This window comes from Hemicordylus capensis, chromosome 3, assembly GCF_027244095.1.
Source record: "Hemicordylus capensis ecotype Gifberg chromosome 3, rHemCap1.1.pri, whole genome shotgun sequence".
Lineage (NCBI taxonomy): Eukaryota > Metazoa > Chordata > Lepidosauria > Squamata > Cordylidae > Hemicordylus > Hemicordylus capensis.
Window position 1 is genome coordinate 239884035 of NC_069659.1, and position 18414 is coordinate 239902448.

Genomic DNA, 18414 nt, shown 5'->3' on the forward strand with positions numbered 1-18414 from the left:
GAAGAAAGAGAGCAAGAGAAAGAGGGGGCTAGGAAGAGGAGAAAGAGAAGGCAGTGCGAGGCTGCAGAGGAGGAAGTAGAGACTCATATAACTTTATTTATATTTATTTTTGTGTGGCCCCCTGGAGGTGCATTTGAATCAAATCTGGCCCACCACCTGATTGAGTTTGACACCTCTGGTGTAGAAGGTATTGGGCTTTATCTGATCAGATTATAGTTGGATGATGTGTGTCAACTTTTCTGCAATGGTAAAAAAAAACCATGCATTTTGATGCCAGGAGCATTTCAGACAGTAGACTTTACCATGGGTTTACTGTGGGACTTTACTGTGAGTTTGAAATTGCCCCCAGAAAAGACACAAAAGGTTGTGGTGTTTTTTTTTTTAAAAACCCAGAACATAAATTGGGCTATGCTCTAACATGCAATGAAAAACCCAAATTGTGTCTGGAATGCTCCCTGATAGCTCGCCAATATGTGAACACACATCCTCCATTCTATAGGAGAAGTGAGCTAAAAGTCCCATCTGTAAATGCTACATGTGTCAAGAATATCATACCTACCAAATATGTCCCTTCAGGTGAATGTGAAAAGAGGGACATGTTGGCAGGTATGGAGCAATAGGCTTGTTTTTCTGGTGTTTAGCTCTAGAAGTCCTTGAAGCAACTAACATAAATACAATCAAGTCTTTAGATAACAAATCAGACTTCTCTTCAGAAAATATATTGAGGCGTTTCACATGAGCAAAGTGAAGCACCTCAAGGTAGTTTGCAGGGAGAGTGGGCTTAGCCTGCTCTCCCTGCACACAAGCAGGGAGCCATACCTGGGCAGCCAGATTGGCTGCCCACACCACTACCAGCTCCATCACAGAACTGGTAGGGGCGATGGGGATCGAGGGCCACCTGGCTCCCAGAAGTCCCAGGATGCGCCTCACAAGTGCGTGGGGCATCCTGGGGAGACCCTCAAGGCCTGGTTGGGGGTCTCCTCGTGAATCGCCGTGGTGTGGACTCGGAGATATGCCATGGCATATCACAACAAAAAAACAAGTTAACAGAGGGCTCGGTCGGTTAACCTGGTTTAAAGGGAGGGGAAATTAGTTTCCACTAGCTGCTGTGGAACCACCAGGCTCACCTGCAAGTCCGGCGGTTCTTTTGGTCTACAGAAACTTGGATGGGTTCCCTTAGCCCAACTTCTGTCTATCATGGGAATAGCTTCATTTATCAATTGTAGGTTCATACCTCTATTCTGGTGTGTAACTTTGCTCATTTCTCTTTTTGGTCTGAGGCTTTTATAGGAGACAGACGGTCAGTTCCACCATAAATGAAAATAAGTTGTTCACACCCTAAATTCATTCCAACAAAAGGAGCAGGTGTAAAACATCCTTTCTTAATGTGAACAAATGTGATACACTTTGAGAAAGTTCTCCTAAATTTACACCTAGTATGATGCTACTGGTTTCCATTTCCATATTCAATTCCTATCTGATTCATTTATTTCCAGTTGGCAATCATTCTCCCAACTCAATTTAAGGCCAATTAGGGGGTTAGTTAGACTATTATTATCTGATCAATAATAATGGTGTATAATTTAGACATTAGTCCTTTAGGGGCCTCTGAAGTTTCTAAAACTAGCACTTCCAATTTTGTTAACTGCCTGCTGACTTGTGCTATTATTCTAGGATCAGAAATAAAGGACCTGAGCTGAACAAGGTGAAGCGAGGAGCATTGTATATCTGTAAACCTATATCTTATTAAATCTAGAGTAATTGAGTTACCTGAGCTATAGAATGCTTCAGTCTAATTATTTTATTGTTCCAATAATCTTGAAACCTGAGAGAGTATAAGTATTTTGTGGTAGATTGTTGTTGTTTCAAGGAATTGGTTCCAGAAAATGATGCATAAAGTAGGTAGTCAATATGTTTAACTGGCTTCTTTCTCATTTCCAGAGGTTGATTTTGCAACAAATATAAAGCAAATATGTTCAAGCAAAAAGAAGTGAGAAACAGGAAATTAAAAGTGTGACATAATGTCTTGATGAGCAATTAACTGACCATCAGTAGAACCAAATCTTACCACACATCTCGCATAATGTTTGAGTGTTATATGGTACAAGAATTAACAATAAATACATGGAGCAAATCGATTAGATGTTTTCTACATAATGGTGCTTTAGGGAGGGAAGTCTTGAGAAGAGATGTAGACAGAAGTAACCTGATGGCCTTAAGTTTTCAGTAGAAAGTTGTGTGAAAATGTTATTGACTGCACTTCTGTTTCAGTCAAGGGAGTTTGGATGTTTTGGTTGGAGAATAAACATATGCCTCAGAATCAATAGTTCTTGCTTCTGGTGGACTGTATATTTATCTGGTTCTAAAACTTTTCTGTGCATTGTAGAACACTGTCAGAGTTAAGATAAATTCACAAGTTGACATGAATAAAGAAAAGAAATGAAGAGTACATTAAGTAAATGTAATTTCCAGAAATTGGATTCTGTGGAGGCACAAATGTTAAAGCTCAAATCAGTAAACCTGTGCTGGTACAGTGTACTTGCAGAATCACTTTAAACATCCTTCAGCTATCTTGTTTTTCAGTTGATATTAGGGGTATGCACAGAACTAGTTGGGCTAGTTCAGTTTGAATCTGTACTGGATTAGAACTGGCCCGGTCCAGTCCTTTCGGCCATTGGGCCAGGCTGAACCAGTTCATGGGCCAGTTTGTAAAGCGGAATCCTTGAGGACATTCTCCGGCCAGAGAATAATTTGTTATGGTAAAGGTAAAGCAGGGGCGTAACGAGGGTGGGGCAGGCAGGGCACGTGCCCTGAGCGCCATTGCAGGGAGGGCACAAACTGCCTGCCATGCCCCGCTCCCGCCCTAACTGAGATCCAGAGAGGCGTCCGCCTCCAGTGAGCACTTGTGTTTGACTGAAATGACTCCGAAGAGCTTGCTCATGCTCTCCAGAGCTCAAGGCCATGCCCCCTTTGCATGTGGTGTCAAGGGGGGCATGGCCTCAAGCTCCAAAGAGCCAGAGCAAGGAGCTTGAGGCCACTCCCCTTTGCATGTGACATCTAAGGGGGTGTGGCCTCAAGCTCTGAAGAGCGTGAGCAAGCTCTTTGGAGTCATTTGAGGGCTTGCTTTCAGGCAGCAAACACTGGCAGGTGCTGGGGAGGGGGAATCCTAGTAACCTGGGTGGGGTTGCTTGTTCCCATTTGCAAGCACTGCTGCTGCCTGCCCTGCTGGCTAGTCTTATGTTCTTGCTGCAAGTCCTGACCCACCCCAGAGTCCAAAGCAAGTAAATTGTCTGTGCACCGCCTGCTCTCAAGTAGTCTCAAAGAAATTATATCTGACTGGTGCTTTCTCAGGCTGATGCTTTCCCCCTGCCCCCGCGGAGGATGTTTGTTTCTTTTTTAAAATGTATACAATAAAAGAAATGTAAGAGAACTGCAACAAACTAGTTTTTCAGGAGAGGCTAAAAGGGTTAAATGAACAGCGAGTTCATGCCTAGAGAGGTCCAGAAATATGAATGCTTTCCAGGTTCCATCCTGTCCCGTCTCCTTCTTGTTAAAAAAAACCCTTGTGTTTGCATTTTCCAACCTGTGAGCAGTTGTGGCTTGCAGTTTGCAAGGCAGTAGGTTTTTCAATGGAAATCCTGCAAGAAGAGGGTGAGTTCAAGGAAGAGAAAGGAAGCCTTGACTGTTTAGAAGAAGGGAAAACCCATTGCTGGTGGGGAAAAGGAAGGAACAGGGTTGCAGATTGAGTGCTCAGCTGCAAAGGAGGAGAGAGTGCCTTCCTTTTAGTTGTATATGGAGGAAGAGAATTTTGGTAGGTGCAGCTTTTAAACTGAGAAAGCTGATTTACATTTTCATTTTTATGAATTCAAAATTCTCTACATCCAACACATTGTACTAAATAGCCATTTAGCTCTAAAAATACAAGATGTTTGCAATTGATGTAAACATTTGCTTCCCTCAAACTGCCAAAAATTTATATTCAGTGAAACAGAATTAAAATTAACTAATTTCCTTTGCTGAATTAGATATTATTCTGAACTTCATATGATTTAAAAAATAATTGAAATGTAAATAGTCATTCAGTTAAATAAAGCCAGCTTTACATTTATATTAATGTAATTTCATTTCAAAGGAGCAGGTTCAAATTAATCTAGATTCAAATTTTGTGTGTTCAATATTAATCCAAGCAAATTGATCTAGATTTAGATTTTGAAACATAAATAACACACCTAGCTTGCTTCCACTAAGAGTAAAATTCAGTAGAAAGTTATCCATAAACATAGGAGATATTCCAGTAGAACATGACCCTATTCTGGTTATAGGGAAAAGAACTGGGTGTATGGGGCTCTGCTTCTTAAACACTGTACTTTGCTTATCCTTTAATTAAATATATGTATATCATAAAGTGAAATGACTTTTAGAGACAGGAATTTCCTTGCAAATATGACAGTTCCTTGCATATAGAACAACATATAAAAGACCTTGCTGTTGCCCAGGGTCTCTGATGCACTTCCTGCTTTATTGTATCCAGCTTTATGCTTACCTTGTCTGCGTTTCTTGGTAAATGGAACATCATTTTATTTAATTTATTTAACATATTTTATACAACCCAAAACTTACGTCTCTGGGAGGTTTACAACAAGATAAAAACAAATATTTTATTTATTTAACATATTTTTATACTGCCCAAATTCTTTTGCCAAATTCTTGTCCATTGCCTATCACCCAGAACTAGTTAATGTGAAGCAAAATTTCCTGTGGGAATGTCATTTTTGTATGAAACTGTGCAGAATAGATACATATGTAGTGATCACTACACATGGGTTTCTGCACAACACCGGCACAGAAGAAACTTCCATGTAGAAAATGTGTCTCTTGTAAATTGACCCTATATTTTCCATCCATGACTGAGATATCTGAGAGTTAGGATATCTGAGAGTCAATAATGAAAGAACAGCACACTGCTTGTGACAGGAAGGGGCAAATTACAATGATTTCTTAGTCTGGCAAGGGCTGGTTTTGGCCCTGGCAGAACTTGGCTGTCTGCTCCTGTTGCAAATTCCTCTGTCTAGTGTGGCAAACTAATGTATCCTCCTCCCTCCTGGTGCCAAAGTAAGCACTAGTGTGGTGAATGCACATATACCCCATCATGAGCCAACTGTCATCACAAGACAAAGGCTGTCAGGAATTTGGGCAGGTGATCCTTTAGGACAAAGTCATGGTTTTTAAAAAGCATGAGATGAGACAGAAAATGACACTGGAATCCTCACATAACTCCTGACTGTAGTTCTAAGTCTTTAATAAAAATGGCTCATGTTTTCAGGTTTTGATCAACAACCATGTCTAGATGGTACAGTGTTCCTTTTAACAGGGATTTCCAGATGTTGTTGACTACAAGTCCCATCATCCCTGTTTGGACAGGGGCGCAGTTTCAGTGCTTGCCCTAGGCACTATTTTCCCTAGATACGCCTCTGAGGTAGAGTGTGCCGTTAAGTCAGTTTTGAATCCTATGGGTTGGGTAACAAATAAAGTTTATTATTAACTACTTCAATGCACTCTACGTGGGACTGTCTTTGTATGTAGTCCAGAAACTGCAATTGGTGAAGAATGCTGCTGCCACATTGGTCTCCGGGTCATCCTGAAGAGACCATATTACACTAGTTTTACAAGAACTACACCGGCTACCAATAGGTTTCCAGGCAAAATACAAAGTGCTGGTTTTTACCAATAAAGCCCTTAACGGACTTTAAGGAGAAGGTGAGCTTTCTCTGTAGTTGCCCCAGAGCTGTGGAACACACTGTCTGCTGAGATTATTGCTGCTCCATCCCTGTTGACCTTTAGGAAACAGCTCAAGACACATTTATTCAACCAAGCTTTTTAGCTATTTAGTGGTTTTTAGCTATTTTAATTTGAACTCTTATATGTTTTAAATGGTTTTTTAAAAAATCTCTTGGTTTGTTTTACTGTTGTAAACTGCCTAGAGACTTCGGTAGTGGGCAGTATACAAATATGCTAAATAAATAAATAAATGCATTATTATTGTTGTTATTAAGGGTGCACCCCTAATTCATATCCTAAAGGCACTGAGGTGGTGGTGAGAGAAAGGGGCCTCTGTACCTTCAGTGGAGGTGGTGAGGCGATAGCAGAGACATCAGAGGTGGTGGGGATGGTGGTGGTAGGGGCCTCCACATATGCGGGGTCCTGAAAATGGCCTCTGCACATGGGCAGAGGTCCAAACCAGGCCGCAGCTAGCCCAGACTGTCATTTAGGAGGCTAGCAGGGAGCTTGTAGGAGCCCCCCAGCCACCCCAGGTATCTCCACCGCCACCTTGCTGCCTCAACTAAAGGTAAGAAGGCCCCTTTCCCTCACCACCACCCCCGGCACCTTTAGGATATTTGTAAAGGGGAATCCTCAAGGATTTCCCTTTACAAGTATCTCCAAACCAGCCTGTGAACTGGTTCTTAAAACTGGGGCCAGGCTGGTTCAATTCAAACTGTGGTTCGAATCGAGCTGGCTCACAGACTCCTGGTTGATATTATTGTGTTTCATACAAAATAATAATTATCGTCCATAATGAATTAAGGATTTGTTCTCTCCTACATTAAAAAACCCAAACACCTTTAACTGTTAAAGTCTGTTTAACAAAAACAAACATACAAAAAACCCTGGATATCAACATTTCATGTATAATAGGGCTGAAAAACATATTTAGTAACAAATTCAAAAACAAAACTTTAGTCACAGAACTGTTTGTTCCCCAGTGGCATGGGAGATGCTGATTTATGAGTAAAATTGAATTATGTTTTCACTGTAGTTTCCTCGCAGTGAGTTGAGACAGTTGAGCATAATCAGTTTTACGAGAGTTGGACTAGTTTATGATCTTTTTAGTAGGATTTCTCCTATCGGTTCAGGTGTCACCAGGCAGGTTTTTCCCCTGACATGTTTTTAAATTGCTGGATTATGAGAAGTTCTTTCGTTAGATGACTTTATAATTGGAGCTCTTGATGAAAGCAAGTAGTAGGCAATGCCCCCCCCCCCAAAAAAAGCTCTTCATGCCTACTCAAACTTTACCTTTAGAGGTAAAGTTCTGAAGTGATAGAATGGACAATAACAATTTCGACTGCAGGGGCGAGGTCACATTTTAATGTTCCCTTGTTTCAAGAGCTCCCTACTAATAGAAAATCATCAGAGCAAAGAACAGGTTAGGGCAGCACATTTTCCCCTGGTGTACTGTTTTGCTTTTAGGTCCACTGAGAGGGTTTAGGAAAAAAAAGTTTTTTGAGTAAGCATTAAAAATTGGCCATGTAGTTCCAAGGCCAAACTCCAACACCAGAGGCAAAGTGCTTGCCTAGCTGCTTGGGGCATCCCTCCCAGTGGGGCCTATGCAGAAGGAGGCGAGGCGAGTTCAGGCACCTGCTTTGGATCATGACCATCCTGAACTCAAGGAAGGAGCGGTGCTCCTTGCTTCTACATAACCTCTTCATTTGCCATTAATTTTTGCCAGTTCAACACTTTTACTTTTTCCTCCAGCTGCTGTTTTGCTAGATCTGGGTACAGACAATCATCTTATGCTGATATAAAACTATAAAAATTGGTCATGTGATAAGATTCAAAATGACTGGACACTCTTGAATAAGATACAGCACATCATGGACATTAGGATAAACAGAGTTCAAATAAACAAAACCAACTAGATCAGCATATACAATTAATAGAGAAGTTATCAAAAGGGAATGTTTTAGTTGTAGCAAGTCCTTGCTAGACACTGGGGCATTGTGGAGCTGTCAACCATGAAGTAATGCTTTTTGCGAACTGGAAATTGCAGAAACTAATAAATCCATGTATCTGCTCTGCAGAAGAAATGGGATGTTCATTAATAAATGGCCTCCATTTATGATGTATTAAAGGACTTCTTGTAATGTTTTGTTATATTGGAATGTTTTTCTCTCTGCAATGTTATTTATACAGCTAATTTAAGGGAAGTGTATAGGCCTTATTTGTAACTTAATTGTATAATTTTCTTTCATTATGTTGAAGTACTGTCAGTTTAATGGAATCTCAGGAAATAATATTCTATGAATGCAATTCTTATTTTAGTAATTAGTTAATGAGCTATTAAAATACATGTTAACTAAATCTTCAGCAACACCTGACTTTGCCAGTCATTAGTTCTACAGAATCATTTCAAATTCAAATAACTAGGTGCTTATAAGTAAAGAGAGAAAGGGTATTCTTCTAATCCCTTATTTTCCACACGACATCCTCCTAGTTGACAATTAAGTCAGAAGCAGCTGCCAAATGGAGGATTCTATAGGGGAAGTGTTGTACCAGCTTGCATAGCAATAGTGTGTTACAGTCAGTTACTTGACTTCCACAATAGATATTAAAATGTAGCAGCAGATCCTTTTACTGTGATACTGTCTGTTACACATCAGTTACACAAGAGCTGTGGCATTTGCAGGTCAGTCCTACCTATGAATATATGGGTTCTGCAGAGACTTGAAGGAGTGGAGAAAGAATTGTATGAAATGTTGACAGCATTTTTCACCTCCTTTCTGCATGCAGGCATGATGTATATAGGGAATTCTACTGTTGTATTCTTTCCCCCATTCTTAGATTATCTGAGGTGAGAGCATGTAGCATTGGCTTGAGGCAATTGACATCGAGATCTTGCCCAACTTGTGTGTCAGTTGTGTGACTGTAGAAACAGAAATGTGATTTCAGTGACACTTAGAAGCTTAAAACATTTTGCAAGCTGTTTGCACTGATCTTGTAACACCCATGCCATTACAAACTTTTCCCCTTTGCTGCTTCTTTAAAGTATTGTGCTGCAACTACAAAATAGTACTCTGTCTTTGGCATGAGAAGAAGAGATGCCCAGCTTTGCTGCCAGAAGTAACTTGGTGTCAGAAGTGGCTAGACCCAATTGCAGGCATAGCATTTCATGCAGACCAAAGCTGAGAGAATCACAGACTGGTGTAGGACTGTGCAAAATCAGATAGGTAAAATAAAAAATGTTCCGATTTTGCCCAGGTTGGAGGAATTAAGAGGGAGTCCGAACCCAAACTTGTACAGCCTAGTTTGAGTCAGACTTCGCTGACCCCATTCAGGCAAAATGAGAGAAATTCCAAGCTCCAAATGGCGGCAGGAGTCTGCTTCTCCTCCACCCTCCTGATTGTGGCTGAGTTACAAACAACAAACAAACAACAACAAGAACAATGACCTTATGACTTCTCTCTGTCTGCCTGCCAGTCTACCTATGCAATTTTTAAAAGAATTTTTTTTAAGCATTAACAAGTAATTTTACTTACCATTTAAAGATGAATGTGGATGATTCTTTGTAGAGCAAAAGGCAGTCCATAAAATTAAGACCTGAATAGTTTGTTTAGTATACAGTGAGGCTATTCACACGAGTGAGCAAAACCAGGCTAAGGGAGCCCAGCCCGGTTTTGCTTGCTCGTGTGAACAACTGGGATCATGCCCGATCTCAGAGGCTACACAGCAGCATACTCACCTATGTAGCCTCCTCGTTTAATGAGGTTAAGAGAGGGAACATTTTTTTTAATTGTGTGTATTCCACAGCTGCTTGCAGCCACAGCAAGCACACTTGCGGGAGAGGTGGGCTCCCAGTAATGCACTGTGCACCCAAATGAGGCGCAGGAACACTGCAGGGAAGCCTCCACTCATCTGGGTGGGCAATCCGCCTGCCCAGAAACCAAAGGAGGATTGTCTGTGGGGAAAGTAAGGTTAACCCTCCTTCCCCACAGTTAGCACCAAAGCTCTTCTGACTGTTTGTGAGAAGAGCTTCAATATTTCTATTTCTGGAAGGTCTGATTCTTGTTAAATAATCCTGAGTATGAACTCCTGATCGAGAACATAGAGTGTTTTGTAGGATCAAATTGGAATCTACCTAGGCAGGTATTCTTTGCAAGGCACTAGATGTTCCACCAGAAACTGGCCCAGTGTTCCAGCAGTGGACTATAGTCTACCTTCTGTCCACCTCCAGTCTAGGGACTTATAAATTAATTGCCTGTTTTGGGAGAGAAAGATAATTATTTATCTGTTCTCACTATAGAATTGTTTATTCTGTTCTCACAAAATGCAGTACACTGAAGAAGTGCTCAAGAACTGGAAAGTATAGAAAGGAATCATTCACCATAACAACAGTCAAAAACATGAGCAGTTAGAGATTTCTGATGTGCTCTTGCCGCCATAACAGCAACCCCCTGCCACCACCTTTTCAACAACATTTCTGTTGGTATTTGCTATAAGACTTACATTTTTTGTCCTTTGAACACAATAGTCCTTTCCATACATCAGACAATCTAAATATTAATGTAATAAAGAGACCGATACAAGAGATGATGCAGGTGCTCCACAACGTTTTTGTCACAAATATCATATCTGAGATTGTATTGAATTCCCCAGTAATGCATGAACTGAAAATAAAATAAGGGCGAATGCTTTCATCTTTTGAAATTTAGAAGGAATTGTTTGATATGTTTCATAGCCATGCACAAATTCAATCATATTCGATCATACTGAAGAGCTCCTTTAATTTCTCCCAACTTTGCTGAGTCAGATTGCACAAAAATATCTCTGTCTAATATTGAAACTTGGCTGAATCTCTTTAAAATATGCCAGATAAAATCCATGTGATTGAATTAAATGAATGGTGTTCAAAAACCAAGAATCCAATTTGCTATTTGTTACAGATGTTTGCTTTAGTAAGCAAAATGCAGGCGTCTTGAAATATATTCCTCTAGAAAAAGGCTGGAAAAAGATAACTCTGTATGAGAAAAAAGATTTTATCAAAATACTTTGGGTTTCCTATACATATTTTTCAGAAGAATAATTCTTTCTAGCTAGAAGTAAGGGCTTGCTCCTTTCTCACATAAGGAACTCCATTTAAAGTCAAGAGGTGCTTATAGGAATATTGTAGAATTGGGTTTCAGGTTCCTATGAGTATTTTGAGGTATTCTGAATCCTGTGTGTCTGAGGGTAGATTAAACCTTCTCATGTAAAAAAGCTTGTGTGTGTCCCTTCCCTTCCCTTTTTCCATACTCCGTTTGACTTCCTTACTGTTCAGCAAAAACCATAATTTGGCATTGCATTTAAAGCAGCAATCTGGCTGTACTTATCCTCCAATCACATTCAGTTAGTTTCCAATTCTAGTTTGAAAGATAAGGGCAAATTACAGTTTAGTGCTTCAGATGCAACTCTGAACTATGGAAGTAAATGAGTGAAATGGAGTGCACATGAGTGAGCTTAAGGAGCATGTAAACCAAACATTCATTTCCCTGATCTATATTTTGTTTCTTTCTGAAAATTCATTATGGTTGTTTTTATTATACCAAACAATTAAGGTTAGTTTAAAATAATACTATTTGAGTACATTTGTCCAAAGACAATCTTCAATTTTTATAAATGATAGGGTTTTTTTACTAGAAAAGTTGTGGTTAAAAAGATAGACCTTTGTCCTCTCTGTAGGGGTATGCAGAATGTTCCAAGGTCGGAGTGTTCTACCTCGAAATGGGCCGTTTTGAGGGTTCTGAGCTCAGAACACTATTAAAAGCGGGAGCCTGTTCTGAGCTCAGAATGGAATGACCTGCTCTGAGGCAGAACATTCCAATCCCATTCCAAGCTACATTTTGGAATCCAAAATGATGCTTGGGTCGGTCCATTCCAATGGACAGGGGTCATTCCTTCAGCTCGCTCGGTTGTTCCAATGGAATAATTCATGCATTTTGTATTTGTGCATTTTGTGTTCTGTTCTGATCTCGAAAAATGTGCAAGATGTGTTTTGTGCACACACCTACTTCCTTGTAGACATTAAGCAACAATGACTATCCTGACTAAATTTACTAGAAAAAGTCCTATGGAAATTTAGTAGTCCCTTAGAGTAGTTCCTGAGTAGTACTATTGAGTAACTGAGTCTGGAAGTTCAGCCAATATATTTTACCTCATTGTACTTAAGCTAAGGTATAGTGCTATTTTAGGCTACTTACTTACATGTGGCCTCCCTGTTCCCAAATTCTGGAGACAAATTTAGGAAGGTAGGTAGTCATGAAGTGCAGAATGCTCTTAAAGGTAAAGTTTGTTGTTGAGTCGGTGTCGACTCCTGGTGTCCACAGAGCCTTGTGGTTGTCTTTGGTAGAGTACAAGAGGGGTTTACCATTGCTGTCTCCCGCTCAGTGTGAAATGATGCCTTTCAGCATCTTCCTGTATTGCTGCTGCCTGATATAGGTGTTTCCCATAGTCTGGGAAACATTCCCGTAGTCTGGGAAACATACCAGTGGGGATTCGAACCGGCAACCTCTGGCTTGCTAGTCAAGTCATTTCCCGGCTATGCCATTTGTACTCCATGTCTTTTTGTACTGCCTGTAAGAATGATATAGGAGTTTCTTCACTCCATGGAAGTCCTGGAGGTACACACAGTCTAGGATCTTCTCTTCCGCACGTCAAAAACTGAGAAAGACTGAAGAAAGATTCAGTGAAGGCCAGCTTGATTTCACATGTGCATCCTTGTTGTTAAATAAAAAATGTTTAAAAATTGTTAAGGATTGTTAAAAAAATATCTAAGCAATTTCACATACATGTCTTCTATAGCTCTCTAGCATTACTCTAGATGGGTTAATTGCTAGGCCTGTACTTTGGCAGTACTGAAGCAGAATACTTTGCAGCTTTCTCCCAGAACTACATGGACAATTCAATTTCAGGTTCAAGGGGTTCCTTTACAGGAAGCTGAGCCTACCCCCTTAAGAGAGGTTTGGATAACTTCATGGAGGTGAGGTCTATCAACGACTGCTAGTCAGAGGGCTATGGGCCACCTCCAGCCTCAAAGGCAGGATGCCTCTGAGTACCAGTTGCAGGGGCACAACAGCAGGAGAGAGGGCATGCCCTCAACTCCTGTCTGTGGCTTCCAGTGGCATCTGGTGGGCCACTGTGCAAAACAGAATGCTGGACTAGATGGGCCTTGGGCCTGATCCAGCAGGGCTGTTCTTATGTTCTTACTACCACCCCAGCAGCAGCTGTGATGGCTTATAAGGCGCAGCAGGAGGTATGTTTGGAGAGTGTTGTGAGGAGTACAACTCTATGGAGAAAACACTTGGAACTGTCCCAGCGCTTTTCACCATGCTCTCTGTACTGTCCAAGCAGTCATCTGGGCAGTATGGGACTCAGCTTCCTGTAAATGAGCTCCTTTGACAATGAAAACATGCAATACTGTGCAAGAGGGATATGCTGCAGCATGAAGAGGAACACTCTGCAAACAGCTGCCTCTGCAAAGATGCACATTATTTGACTTTTTACAGGCCTTTTAATTTCCCTTTGACCTTCCTATATGCTTTTTTAATAGTTGGGAACGTTAGCAGCAATTTTAAGCATAGTAAACATTTTTAACAGCTGGTACAAATAATATGAAAGTTACATATCTGACTTTACATGTCCTGCCCTGATTGCTTTTGTGTTTGCCTTCTTTTAGGAATAGGATTCTAGTACAAATTGTTCCCTATATATAATGTGCTTCTTTTCTAAAGCAGGGTAAGCACATGGCACTCACCTGCTAACATAGCCTAGAACCATGTAACTGGGATTTCACAAATGATGTTTCACAGAGCGTAAAATGTCAGCTGCCTTTTGTATAGGACAAAGTACAAAGGTTGTGTATGTGCTTCTACTGGCTGAGCTATTCAGGATGGGCTGGCTGCAAAGCTATGCTTCAATGTCCTTGTTGTGGGGAACTTTGGATCTGGAAGAGCCTGCTGTCCAGCGTTTCATTATGACATGAAAAACTCACTTGTTCCTTTTGCATATGCACTATAAAGAGTGTCTAGATGAATATTTGATAGATTAATATCTTGGGGTCAAAAGTGACACTGTTCTTTTTCAAAGTATGAGATTACACAACTGCCTGCCTCTGTAGAGATATGTTAGGAAATGCATGTGTTGATATGGCACAACCAGCCATATATTAGTTTGGGGAGAGAAAAGATGGTAGTTGAAATATGTCTGAGGCTGCCATCACCCAGTTTCATAACACCAACCTAAAAAATGTGCGTAGCTTCACCTGAGCATAGTTTAGAACTAATGGGCATACAGCAATATCTGGTGCAGATCAGCCCACAATAAAAGTGTTAGTTACTTTCCCTTGTATTTTAACAGGTAAAGGGTTCTTTCACACCTTGTTTCCAATGAGAATAACAATATATTGTCCAACAACCTGGTGACTATAGCACCATCAGTCTCCTCATGTGTCTGTTTCTCACTCCTCTTTACCTGTGACTTGGCTCTTGAACAAAAGTGAGCAGGTGATAACAGAATGCTCAGCTTCTGTTGCTATATAAACAGAAAAGGGCAAGGAGTTAAAGATCCCAATGCTTGTGTTCTGGCCCAAGTGGAAGTAAGTCAGTAGGTAGAGCCAAAGTCAGTAGGTAGAGCCAATAGGGATGCCAGGTCCAGATGGTGACAATAGTCAAAATTTGTCACCAAAAAAGAGGAAATATTTGGTGTTATTCACTAAAATGTCTCCACTTTGCATAAATATTTGCATAAAATATACACATGCTAATTGGTATAATATATGCGTACTTTGCTTAAAAATATGATAATTAAATGTAACTCAGTACTGTAGAGGATCATAGAATTCCATGGGGACAAATAGTGCATTTTTATTTCATTCTTAAGAGGGGGGGGGGAACCACCATGGAACCCTTTCTCTATACAGTTCAAACACCAGACTCCCTGTTTTATAGCTGCTTCAAACAATCTTATGTTTGTTTAACTAAGCTTTATTCAGAAACAACTCCACCCCACTTCTCCCCTTTATTTCCCTTTTCTTTCTGACTCCTACCCCACAGGATCTCCAATCCCCACTGGGACAAACATCCAAACAAAACATTACAAAAGTTTACTGGATAGAACATTCCCCTCTGCATATTGCGGGGGGAGAGAAGTTTGCTAATCTGCGCGTAGCAGTAGAGAAGTCCCTCCTAGTCCTTGCGTTACTGCACTGGGCCACTGCAATGAGAAAAAAGAAGAGAGGAGGCTACCTCTGGAGCTAGCAGCTGCTCAAAAAACACTTGGCTGAGAGTCTGAGACAGTTGAAGTTACTCACGGACATGTCAGCTCTCTGGTTCCTGCCACCATACGCAAAAAGCTCCCCTGACCATGCCATGTCAAAGCTTCCCACCCTTGTTGTCTATGTGCCAGCCACCTGGTGGAGGCAGCACACACATAGCAGCGGCAGGAAGGCTGCGGGCTGACTGCACTGCATAAGCTCACCGAGCTGAGTGCAGGAGCTGCTGGTTCACCTGGGTCAGGTGGGAGGATGGGAGTAGGTGCAGGGCTCCCCATGTGTGCATTCGAGAGCCTCTAATTGGTTGGCGCTCATGGCAACATCAAAATTGAATTAAAAATGTGAGCAGCTCAGCAGTGGCAGCAGGATGGCCTGGAACTCCAGACATCCCCTACTCCAACACAGAAATAGTTGGAGGGGGTTGAAAATAGTTGGGAATCCAGGGTAAAAGTCGGGAATTCAGGCAGTCTTGGATGAAACTAATCATCTAGACCCATTTCAGACTGGCTTTCGGATGGGCTATGGGGTGGAGACTGCCTTGGTCAGCCTGATGGATGATCTCCAACTGGGAATTGACAAAGGAAGTGTGAGTCTTTTGGACCTCTCGGCGGCTTTCAATACTATTGACCATAGTTTCCTTCTGGAGCCTCTGAGGGTGTTGTGACTGGGAGGCACTGCTTTGCCTCTCAGGCAGATTCCAGGTGATGTTCCTTGAGGACTGTCATTCTTCAAAATCGAAGCATCTAGATGAAACCGCTGGAAGAGATCACCAAGGGATCTGGTGCGGGTGCTATCATTATGCTGATTGCACTCAAATTGTTTTCTCCATGTTAGCATAATCAGGTGAAGGCCTAACATCCTTAAATGCCTACATGGAGGTGGTGATGGGCAGGTTGAGGGATAACAAACTGAGACTGAATCCAGATAATATGGAGGTACTTATTGTGTGGAGTCGGAACTCTGGGGATGATTTTGATTTGCCTTTTCTGGATGTGGCTCACACTTTCCCAGAAGGAAGAGGTACACGGTCTCGAGGTGCTTCTGGACAAAAACCTCTCCCTGGTGTCCCAGGTTGAAGCAGTGGCTGTGTCCGTTTCTTGAGATAAATCACCTCAGAACAGTAGTACATCTGCTGCTCACTTCCAGACTTGTCTGCTGCAATGCGCTCTATGTGGGACTGCCTTTGTATGTATTCTGGAAACTGCAGTTGGTTCAGAATGCAGCAGCCAGGTTGCTCTCTAGGTCATCCTGGAGTCTCCCCATCTCTTGCAACTTTAAAAAAAAGCCTGTTCACCCAAGCTTTGATTATATACTGTTTTTATAGTTTGTTTGTTTAAATAGTTTTAACATTGTTTTAAATTTTAAATTATTGTAATTTTTCAACCTTTTTATTCATTATTTGTATTGTTTTGTTGTAAACCACCCAGAGACTTGCATTTTGGGATATATACAAATATGTTTAAATAAATGTTTAAATAAATAAGTAAATAAAATGAATGAAAATCTGGCAACACTCGTTGCTGGCATTCAGCCACTTTCTATTGTAATATATGGCGTCTGTGAAAAATGGATTGCCATGCAGGAATTTAGATGTCAAGAACATACATTGTGTATTTGGAAGTATGTATGTTTCTGAACTAGTGAACAGACTGAAATCTGTATATTGCCAGTAGGTCATCCATTTAGAATTTTAGCCTAATGACAAAAGCTGACTCTGAGCACCTAAAAGAAAAGATCATAAATACAAATGAACAAAAAAGAATGTTCATAAAAGCCAACATGTAGACTTTAAATTCCTATATATAAAGAAAAAAGTCATTAGGAGGCTTTTAAAGTGCTGTTTCAAATATGCATAATTAAGATCAGCACATTATATGCTATGTACTTTTAACTCTTCTGTGTATTGAAAACTGTTGACATATGAACATTAAACTTGCTACATCAGAACAGACCAAAGGTAATAATCCATTATGTTAGCATCAGAAGTCAGTGGCGATGGAAAGCCTTATATAAAATACAATGCACTTATCTAGATTAACAAATTAAATATGGAATCTTCTGATATACTCCTTGCCAAAGATGCAATTCATGCAGCTTCATCTGATTCAATAACATTTGTACAGGGAGAAATTAACAAAGATTGTTCAGTAGCTGTGTTTAGTAGTTGGTGCCCTAAGTAACTACAAATAATATTCATTGAAATAATAGGCAATAGTAGACAACCAGAACTACTACTGCTGCTGCTGCTGCTACTATTTATTTACCGCTCTTCAACCAAAGTTCTCAATGCTGTTTATTTGTTTGTTCAATTCAATTTCTATATTGCCTCTCATAAGACATCCCAAGGCAGTTTGCAAAAGTTAACTGCTAACTGGGCAAAGAGGCAGCTTTTACCATGGTGATTCTCTTTATTTAGCAGGGGGAGAATAACTGGCCCTATCCACCCCCAGCACAGTACTTCCAGTGACTGTTGCTGGTGTCTATCTTATGTTTCATTTTAGAATGTGAGCCCTTTGGGGACAGGGAGCCATCTTATTTATTTGTTATTTCTCTGTGTAAACTGCCCTGAGCCATTTTTGGAAGGGCAGTATAGAAATTGAAATAATAATAATAATAATAATAATAATAATAATAATAATAATAATAATAATAGTGATGATGATGATAATAAAATACAGTAAAGCTCCAAGTAAATCTGAAGTCCAAAAGCTTTTGAGAAAAATAAATAATACATAAATAAGGTGGTCCTCTGTTCCCAAAGGGCTCACAAACTAAAAAGAAACATAAGATAGATACCAGCAGCAGCCACTGGAGGGATGCTGTGCTGGGATTTGATTGGATGGGGCCAGTTGCTCTCCCCCTGCTAAATATAGGAGAATCACCGGTAGCTGGCAATAATACACATTGTGCCCATTTAATGGTAAAGTATGCCATCGAGTCGGTGTCGACTCCTGGTGACCACAGAGCCCTGTGGTTGTCTTTGGTAGAATACAGGAGAGGTTTACCATTGCGATCTCCTGTGATGATGCCTTTCAGCATCTTCCTGTAGCACTGCTGCCCGATATAGGTGTTCCCTATGGTCTGGGAAACATACCAGCAGGGATTCAAACTGGTAACCTATGGCTTGCTAGTCAAGTTATTTCCCCGCAGCCCATTTACAGGACCATAAAAAGAGGATAAGAGACAGTATTCTCAGGGATTTATGGTCATGTGAATCCATGGGAATCCTTCCAACACAAATTGTTCAAGGCAGGGTAGCCCAAATTCTGTACTCTGCTCTTTACCCAGGTAGAAGGAAAAGAAAGCTCTCCTACTCTTTTGTTTTGGTTGTGTGGATG

The 18414-nt window shown here is 40.8% G+C and overlaps 1 protein-coding gene across 1 annotated transcript in view; it reads left to right on the top strand.

The window, feature by feature from the left end:
* The window catches only part of PCDH15 (protocadherin related 15), a 1296732-nt gene that overhangs the window by 770392 nt on the left and 507926 nt on the right, over nt 1–18414 (top strand).